Raw genomic sequence first — 9,766 nt, 5'->3', positions numbered from 1 at the left:
CATCAGGAATGGCTTTTGTCCGAAATGCCATTTTCCTGCTCCTCGGATGCTGCCTGACCTGCTGTGCTTTTCCAGCACCACTCTAATCTTGACTCTAATCTCCAGCATCTGCAGTCCTCACTTTTGCCCAGTCAGCATATCAGCTTGTTCCTGCAGGTGTTTGCAATAAACTGACAGATTGCTTGCCCGACGTACTTGATGAGCAGAAATCTTCATCAACTCCAGAGACATTATGATGAGTTCCCACAACAAACTGGTTCTGCAGCAAGGATACAGTTTGAAATTGTTGAACTCAGAGTTGAATCCTGAAGGCTGCTGACATGAAATTGACAAATGAGTTGCTGTTTCTGAAGCATGCACTGAGTGGAACAGAGGTTAATTGTTAGACCGGAGATTGTTTTGGGAAATTATTACGGGTCGTAAGCTAAGTGTCCATTTTGTTTCCTCTTCTTTCAGTTTTGAGTTTTCTCTTTCTTATTTATCTTGCAGACAGCAGCAGAGTGAATGATGAAAGAGCATCATTTTAAGGTGAAGGGCAAAAAACTTTTACTTTGGATGCACTGCCTGGGTGTCCAGTTGAGACAGAAAGCCTCACAACCTTAAAATATGTAAATGTGAAATGCCATAATATTTAAGGTTATGGGCCTAGTGCTGGAAAGTGGGAATAGTGTAGATAGGTCAATGGGCTGAAGGGCCTCTTATCTGCTCCATGAATCTATGGGCAAGACGTTGGCTCTAAGACATTCCTTTTCTTGTTTCCAATTCTATTCCTTTTGGCCTTGGAAGACTAATTCTTCTCTTATTAAATCTCTACGTTTAACCTTAAAAACTGAAACAACTGCAGATGCTGGACATCAGAAATAAAAAACAGAAATTGCTGGAAAAGCTCAGCAGCATTTGTGTAGAGCAATTGGAGTTAACGCTTCTGTCCAATGACCCTTCCTCAAAAGCTGATGGAAGGTTGAAAAAAGTTGTTTTTTATGCAGGTGATAGGGTGAGGGGGAGGGGGTACGGAGTAAACAATTAGCTGCAGATCGATTCTAGATAGAGAGAGAGAGAGACAGAGAGAGAGAGAGAGAGAGAAGAGAATAGTTGGACAGATAAAAGAGTGGACAATGATCAGCCGGGGAGAATGTTTAGCTGTGAATGGGGACTGTTAGTGGCTAACAATGGAATGTGTGTAATAGCAGCCCATGTGATAACAAGGCCTGATGTGTGGGGATTGAGGTAAGGACATGGGAGAAAGTGCTTCAAGCCCTAAAATTGTTGAATTTAATATTGAAACTAGAAGGTTGTAGAGTTCTCAAGTGGAAAATGAGGTGCTGTTCTTTCACCACTGATGTAAAGCTCACTGGTCTATCGTTCCTTGACTTATCCTTACCACCTTTCTTAAATAATGGCACCACATTAACCACCCTCCAGTCTTCCAATGCCTCACCCCTGGCTGTTGATAGTACAAATATTTCAGTAAAGGCCCACTAATCACTTCCCTGGCTTCCTGCAAAGTTCTGGGATCCCCGGGAGTTACCCATCTTTATACATTTTAAGATGTCCAGTACCACCTCCTCTGTTAAGTCAACACTTTTCAAGATGTCACTGTTAATATTTCTCTAAGTTCTCTAGCTTCCATATTGTTCTCCACAGTAAACACTGACGTGAAATACTCGTTTAGTATCTCACCCATCTCCTGTGGTTCTACATGTAGACAGCCTTCTTGATCTTTAAGGGGCCTTATTCTCTCCCTACTTACTCTTTTATCCTTGATGTATTTGTAGAATCTGTTTGGATTCTCCTTAGCCCTACTTGCCAAAGGTATTTCATGTCCCCTTTTTGCCTTCCTGATACCCTCTTGGATAGACTCCTACTGCCCTTATATGCCTTGAGGGATTCACTTGATCCCAGCTGTCTATACCTGCCAGTGCATCCTTCTTATTCTTGACCAGACTGTCAATTTCTCTTGTCATGCTGCATTCCCTACACCACAGTCTTGCCTTTCACAGGAATGTACTGCCTCCAGACTCTCACTGTGAGGAAGGACCACTGAAATGTTAATTCTGATTCCTCTCCACTGATGCTGTCAGACCTGTTGAGCTTTCCTAGCAACTTTTGTTCTCGTTTTCTGATTTCCAGCAGTTTTTAAGGTCTGTATAAGATTGGTATGTTTAAGGCAAGGAGAAGAAGAGTGGAACAAACATTTGATGGTATTGCCTCTGGCTGTGTGAGGAGGAACGTGACCTCGGCCATGTTGTCAAGCCCCCTGGAAACTCCAAGGGAAAGGAGGTTCTTGGAGCTGGGTATGTTCCGAAGGCTTTTGTTGAGGAACGGTTACAGGCCATGAGATCAGTCAGAACAGCACAATCTGCTGCAGAGCCAAGAGAGCACGGAGACTCAAGAGAGTAAACCAGTAGAACCAGCTTGCATTGGGTTGCTGCCCAGCAACTGCAGCATTCCACACCTTCAATGCAAGTCAATGCACATACACCCTGGCCCTCACATTGGTAATTGAGTATTTAATCTGCAAGTGTCAGTGTAGCCCTTCCAAGCTGGTTCAAGTCATTGCAATCAACAATTCGGCTCAAAATTGTGTGCTGAATCCAACACTTCCAACTGCCTTATCTGAGCACTGCACCCATTCAAGATCCAGTTTTACCTTGGGGTCAAAGTAACCTCAGAGTGTCCGCATATCGGACACATCAATGGGTGGGATAATACCATTTGTCTTTAAATTATAATGAGGGAATGCAACACATCAACACTTAGGGAATGAAATATTTGGTTACAGAGTACACTGATTAGCTGGGAAGGCAAGGGGAATGAATAATAATGTGGGAGAGAGGCAGAGTTGGCAGGTGCCTGTCTCATAGTGGACCATGCTATGCGAGAGTCATAGCATAGTGTTTACATTCGACAACCACCCCCTCCCATGAGTCCATAACAAAGTGGCTACCTCTTAGTTGCCCTCTGACATGACCCAGCAAGCTGTGCAGTTATGTGAGGGTCAGCTATAAATGCTGTATGCCAGCCATGTTCACATCCCATGAGAGGATCATGCCAGTTAGGTAAGTGTTCCCTCTCAGAAGTACAGATTTTTGGGCTCTGTCATGTGGGAATTGTTCTCAATGCACTTCAGTGGGTTGGTGAGAATTATAGCAGCTAAGTTGACTTGCTGAATCATTGGGCAAAAGTGAGGACTGCAGATGCTGGAAACCAGATTGAGCTTTGACAAAGAGTCAGTTAGACTCGAAATGTCAGCTCTTTTCTCTCCTTACTGATGCTGCCAGACCTGCTGAGATTTTCCAGCATTTTCTCTTTTAGTTTCAGATTCCAGCATCTGCAGTAATTTGCTTTTATCCTAGGTTAAAGTGGTGCTGGAAAAGCACAGCAGGTCAGGCAACATTTGAGGAGCAGGAAAATCGACGTTTCGGGCAAAAACCCTTCATCAGGAATGGGTGATGAAGGACTTTTGCCTGAAATGCTGATTTTCCTGCTCCTTGGATGCTGCCTGATCTGCTGTGCTTTTCCAGCACCTCTCTAACCTAGACACTTGCTGAATCATTGGTATAGATTAAATTGTTGCCTAGGTCATTGTTCTCAAATGGACTGATTGCCTTTTCAATGCTGCTCTTTTGCACCCCTTGGATAAAGAGGTAAATATTTGGAGGTTTGCTCCTTGCCCCGTTATGGCCAACGGTTGTCTGAATGGGATGGTGCTATACCGGGTTGTTCTTTGCAATGGTTTCTGGAGAGGTACTGACCATCCGGTCTAACTATAATGGGCAGAATTTCACCGCAAATCAGCCAAGAATAAATTTTGGTGAGTTTTTGTGGAAAGTTTCTCTTGCTCCCTATGAGCCCTAGTGAGGTTTACAATGCTGTTCTCCAAAGCTCGCATCCTTAGCAACGTAGAAGTATCGCTTCTGCCGGGAGGTCTCAGGTTTCTGTCACACCATGATTGTTAAAGTCCGGCCGTATATTTGGTTAAGAGCTGAGTCATGAATTCTCCTTCTTCATGTACCTAGTGGCAGGAGAACTGAACTGAACTGAATGCACTTCATTGCAAATGCATGTGTACATTTGTAAATATATTGTTACTTCAGAACCAAGCTACGTAGGGTACGTGTCTTTAGCCTTATTCTGTTATCGAACCCTGACTAATGGAGTGCCAATCTTCCCCAGAGCCCATTGTAACCCACAGCTTAGTCACACCAGTCATTACACTGCACTGTCCCACTGACGTAGCAAGGCTGGTTCTGTCCATCAGTGACCTCGCTCTCATAGCAAGGCCTGTACTCCAACGCACTTAGATGTTGAGCTTTGCCACACCTTCAGCATTATTGTCCCTCCCACTTTCAAACATACTGCTTCCAATTGCCAGGATCGATTCCCCCAACTTCCATGTGACAGTATTAGCCCATGATAACCCTCCTACCCTTTCACTGAATTGAGCACCAGCACTGACTGTGGCCCCTGGCCTTGACTGACATGTACAGACAGCCCTGGCAGATGAGTGACCAGATGCCTGACTGAGGTCTGACTGGATAGAAGACAGGAGCTGGAGTAGGCCATTCAGCCCTTTGAGCCTGCTCCTTCAGTCATTATGACCATGGCTGATCATTCAAATGTTCCCGCTTTCTCCAATATGCTCTGTTCCTTTCAGCCCCTAAGGACCATCACTAACTCCTTCATGAAAACATTCAAAGTTTTGACCTCAACTACTTTCTGGTGTAGGGAATCGCACAGGCTCACCACTCACTGGGTGTAGACATTTCTCCTCATATAATCGCTACAGAGTGGAAGCAGGCCATTCAGAACATTACATCCACACTGACTCTCCAAAAGGCATCCCAATCAGTCACCACCCCAACCCTATAACCTTACATTTGCCATGCTAACCCACCTAACCTGTCCTTGGACATACCAGCCTTGCCCACAGCCTCATGGCAGACCTACAACTCACTTCGAGTACAGCTCTGCATTTCAGCACTGTACTGTGTAGTACCACAACTTTATCGTAACGTTATTGCAAGAACTATTTGAAAACTGGAACAGGATTCCCAACTGTTGGGATCGGCCAGGATGCACCTCAGGGCTCCTCACCATTTTGATTCTGGGATGGCAAGACTGACATATGAAGAGGGACTGAATCAGCTAGGATGATATTCCCTGGAGAACAAAGGATGATCTTGTAGGAACCTGTAAAATTCCAACAGGACTAGACCAGGTAAATGCAGGAAGGATGTTCCTATTAACTGGGGAGTCCAAAACCAGGGGTCATAGTTTAAGGATAAATGGTAGGCCATTTAGGACTGAGATGAGGCCATTTAGTGTGGTACTGTGGCTCAGTGGTTAGCACTGCAGCCTCACAGCGCCAAGGACCTGGGTTCAATACCACCCTCAGGTGACTTACTGTGTGGAGCTTGGATTATCTACACTAGAAAGTAGTTGAGAAACTTTGAATGTTTTCATTCAACAGACTGTGCTGTTGGTGACTACTGTTCAAGATGGAGGGCCGGAGAAGCAAGCAGTGAACTGGAGTTAACCAAAACCAGAAATTGCTGGAGAAACTCCAGCGGTATGGTGGCACAATGGTTAGCACTGTTGTCTCACAGCACCAGAGACCTAAGTTCAATTCCTGCCTCAGGCAACTGTCTGTGTGGTGTTTGCACATTCTCCCTGTGTCTGCATGGGTTTCCTCTGGGTGCTCCAGTTTCCTCCCACAGTCCAAAAATGTGCAGGTTAGGTGAATTGGCCATGCTAAATTGCCCGTAGTGTTAGGTGAAGGGGTAAATGTAGGGGAATGGGTCTGGGCAGGTTGTGCTTCGGAGGGTCGGTGTGGATTCGTTGGGCCGAAGGGCCTGTTTCCACACTGTAAGTAATCTAATCTAAAAAAAAACTCAGCAAGTCTGGCAGCATCTGTGAAGACAGAAACAGAGTTAATGTTTTGAGTCCAGTGACTCTTCTTCAGAACTGCAGTTGCTAGGTTACCATGGAAGTAATCCCTTTTTCAGTTCTGAGGATGGGTCACCAGACCCAAAACGTCAACTCTTTTTCTTCACAGACCAGCTGAGCTTTTCCAGCAACTTCTGTTTTTGTTACCAGATTAAGGGTTTGACTTTCACGTTGGGAATGTTTGGATCTCGATTCTATTGTGGGGACAGGAGAATGAGAAACTGTGTGTCAATGAGGCGACATTGGGTAACAACAAAGTGTTAATACCTGTAAATGGGTCTCCCGCATGAGATTCTCACCTTGTCACTCCTCACTGAGTTGGAGAGTCAAACATTTTCCTCTGAAAGTTGAGAATTTCCTCACTGCCACAATCTCACCCTATTTTACCAAATTTGTCACTAAATGCCTATGTGGTTCAGAGGCTGGAAAGTTTCTACCCCCCACCCCCATCTCTGTAATTTGGGGTGTAATCTTAATGTTTTTGACTGAAGGCAGTCAGGAGCAGACACCCGGGTAAATCAGGTTCCACACAATGTGTTTGGCTGAAATCACTCTCCTCTATTTGTGCAGAGCTGCAGGCAACTCTGACCTACATAAAATAACCAGCGAGAGCTTGGGCCAAACATTTCAAAGATATTATCCCAGAATATTGTTTGAAGGGCAGAGTTATACCACCGTTAGCAGTGATACTGGGTTAACATTCTCAATTACCAGTCCAAAAAAAAGCTGCGATTACATAGGAGTGTTGATCTCCACTTACTGTACTGACATTCAAAAGCTCATAAAAATTTAACATTATCAGAGTCACTTTTCTGCTAACATGAGACGGATTTTTCAATTTCATTTTAACAGGCCTGCAAACTCTATAAACATTACTTTGGACTGATTGCATTTATCCTGCGTGACTATCTGCTCAAGGCAGTCCAACACTCAGAACTAAATCAGTTTAGGAAACTTCACACCCAATTATAATGGCAATCTTCATTTATATAGCGTCTTTAACACGGAAAACATGTTCCAAAACGCTTCACAGAGATGTAATATAGAAATACACCAATAAAAATGACCCACAGCAGCTTCGTATCAGCACACACTGTGTTATGTGACTGGCCTGTAAATGAACCTGTGCCACTTCACAAACTGCTTCTCAACATGTTTAAATCAGTTCTAAAATGGATACAATTAGTTTGAGCCACAGTTGTTTTTTAAACCTGCTTTTGGCACTTTTTGACAATGACTTCACTTTAGCAGAATGTGACTTTCTGGGAGAATAAACAGAATTTTTCTTATTGCAGTATTGAGCTCAGTTAAATGTAAGAACTGAATTAAAGTGCACAGTTGAATTGACAATAATGCATTGCACCCTGAGCTAATGGTGTCTCAGCAGATATTAATCAGTTCCCTTATGCAAGCAGTTTTTCAGACCTATGGGCTGATAAATATATTAAAAACTAGACAGAAGAAAACAAGCTGAAGTCAATCCCAGTTTTCACACTGGGATTCTGGCATCTCTATATTTGATATAAATTTTAATAATATTTTTACTTGCTGCAAAGAAACAGGACTCACATCAGTGACTGCTTATTACCTTTTGCCTATGTCACACATCTCTGCATTCTAAAAATATTCAGTTTGCCTGCTGCATAACAATCAGGGAAAAAAAATCAGGCTATGTTTTCTAAAATCAGCCATTCAATTTCTATTACACACAATGATAAATAGCTGGCAACTAGTTGCAAGCTGTAATTTATCCCTGTTATTCTGTTGTATGCAACATTCTAGCTGCGCTGTCATTGGTTTATGATCTCATCAGAAGTGCTCGATTGAATTACAAACTTGTAACTCACTGCTGGCCATATATCACGGCACATGCAGGCAATCTATAACTGGTTTCAATCAGAGTCTGTAACAGATTAAGGAATCATTTACCATAATGCATTGGCAAAGTAAAATGAAGAGACTGTGCAATGATTTAGAAACAGGTACTACAGTGAGCTGAGTTCTCTGATTGATGGTACTTTGCAGTTTACAGAATAATAAAGTGTAATGAGAATTAGACCCTGCTCAGGATGAAGAGATAAGCAACAGAGCATGGCAGATGCTTGAAAATCTTTAATAACCTCTAGTTTATTACAAATTAACAGCATGTTATACAGTATTACTGAGCATTTATGAACTGGCTGTAGATTTGTGTTTAGCTTGGTGGACTTATTATGAACAGAGCAATCTTGTTTATGTGTGAGAGTTCAGAACAGATGGAAATACTGCATGTAGCCACGTCTGTGTGTAACTGAACTAAGGACATTGGTGCTGACTATGAAAGCTAAACAATTTACACTTAACAGAACCTTGCCAGAAAGATATTTACATTAGGCTTCTAAAGATATAAAACAAACACCTGAATGGTGGAAATTGGAAATGAAAATGGAATATGCAAGGATACTCAATATCTGAAACACTGAACCATTTTTCTTGAAGACTCAAATAGGAATCTTCATCAGAACTCAAGGATATTTATTCTTTGTTGTGACAAAGTATTATCTTCCTTCGGTTAGCCTGACTCAACTGATTCCATTCTCACCTATAAATCACTCAGGTTTTGAAGTCCTATCCCACAGACACATCCACCATAGAGTCATAGAGATGTACAGCATGGAAACAGACCCTTCGGTCCAACCTGTCCATGCCGACCAGATATCCCAACCCAATCTAGTCTCACCTGCCAGCACCCGGCCCATAGCGCTCCAAACTCTTCCTATTCATATACCCATCCAAATGCCTTTCAAATGCTGCAAATGTACCAGCCCCCACCACATCCTCTGGCAGCTATCTCTGCTTGTTTCTGCTTGTTCAGGAGAGACTGAGGAATCTCAGGGTGTGAGCTGAACAGTATGGTTTGCTATGACTGACCATGAAATGGAATAGAAGTGGTCTACTCGAACCCCTGGTCTGCTCTGCTCCACAAAAGGAGCATTTGTGTTTTTGGAGTTGCACCTATTCCTGATAATCTTTCATTTCCTTGTCCAGCAACAATTATCTATCTCCATCTTAAAAATATTCAGTGACTCTGCCTCCAATACTTTCACAATCAGAGAGTTCCACAGTCACACAACTCTCTGACATAGAAATAATTTCTTCTCTTCTCTATCCTGACAGGGTGACCTCTAATTATAACACAGGACCATCTCATCTTAGATTTATTCACAACAGGAAACATCATTTCCACATCTACTTTGTCAAGACCATTTATGTTCTTAAACACATCATTCCAGTCAGCCTTCCATCTTCTAAACTCAGTGGAAAGAAGCCCCAGCTTGTCTCAGTTTTCATTTTAAGATTACCTAGTCACTTCAGATACTAAACATCCTCTAAACTACCTCCAATCCAGCCTTATCAACCAAGGAATGATGTTATATGTTGCTATTTGTGAGATTTAGGGTGTAGGTTTGCTCGCTGAGCTGGAAGGTTTAGGGTGTAGGCTTGCTCGCTGAGCTGTAGGTTTGATATCCAGATGTTTTATTACCTGGCTAGGTAACATCATCAGTGGCGACCTCCAAGTGAAGCGAAGCTGTTGTCTCCTGCTTTCTATTTATATCTTTCTCCTGGATGGGGTTCCTGGGGTTTGTGGCTTAGCCTGTCCCAGGATAGATGTGTTGTCCCAGTCGAAATGGTGGGTTGTTTTCATCCGTGTGTAGGGTTACAAGGGAGAGAGGGTCGTGTCTTTTTATGGCTAGTTGGTATTTGTGTATCCTGGTGGCTAACTTTCTTCCTGTTTGTCCTACGTAGTGTTTGTGGCAGTGCTTGCATGGAATTTTGT

Source organism: Chiloscyllium plagiosum, chromosome 23, assembly GCF_004010195.1.
Source record: "Chiloscyllium plagiosum isolate BGI_BamShark_2017 chromosome 23, ASM401019v2, whole genome shotgun sequence".
Lineage (NCBI taxonomy): Eukaryota > Metazoa > Chordata > Chondrichthyes > Orectolobiformes > Hemiscylliidae > Chiloscyllium > Chiloscyllium plagiosum.
This window is presented reverse-complemented; position numbering follows the sequence as displayed.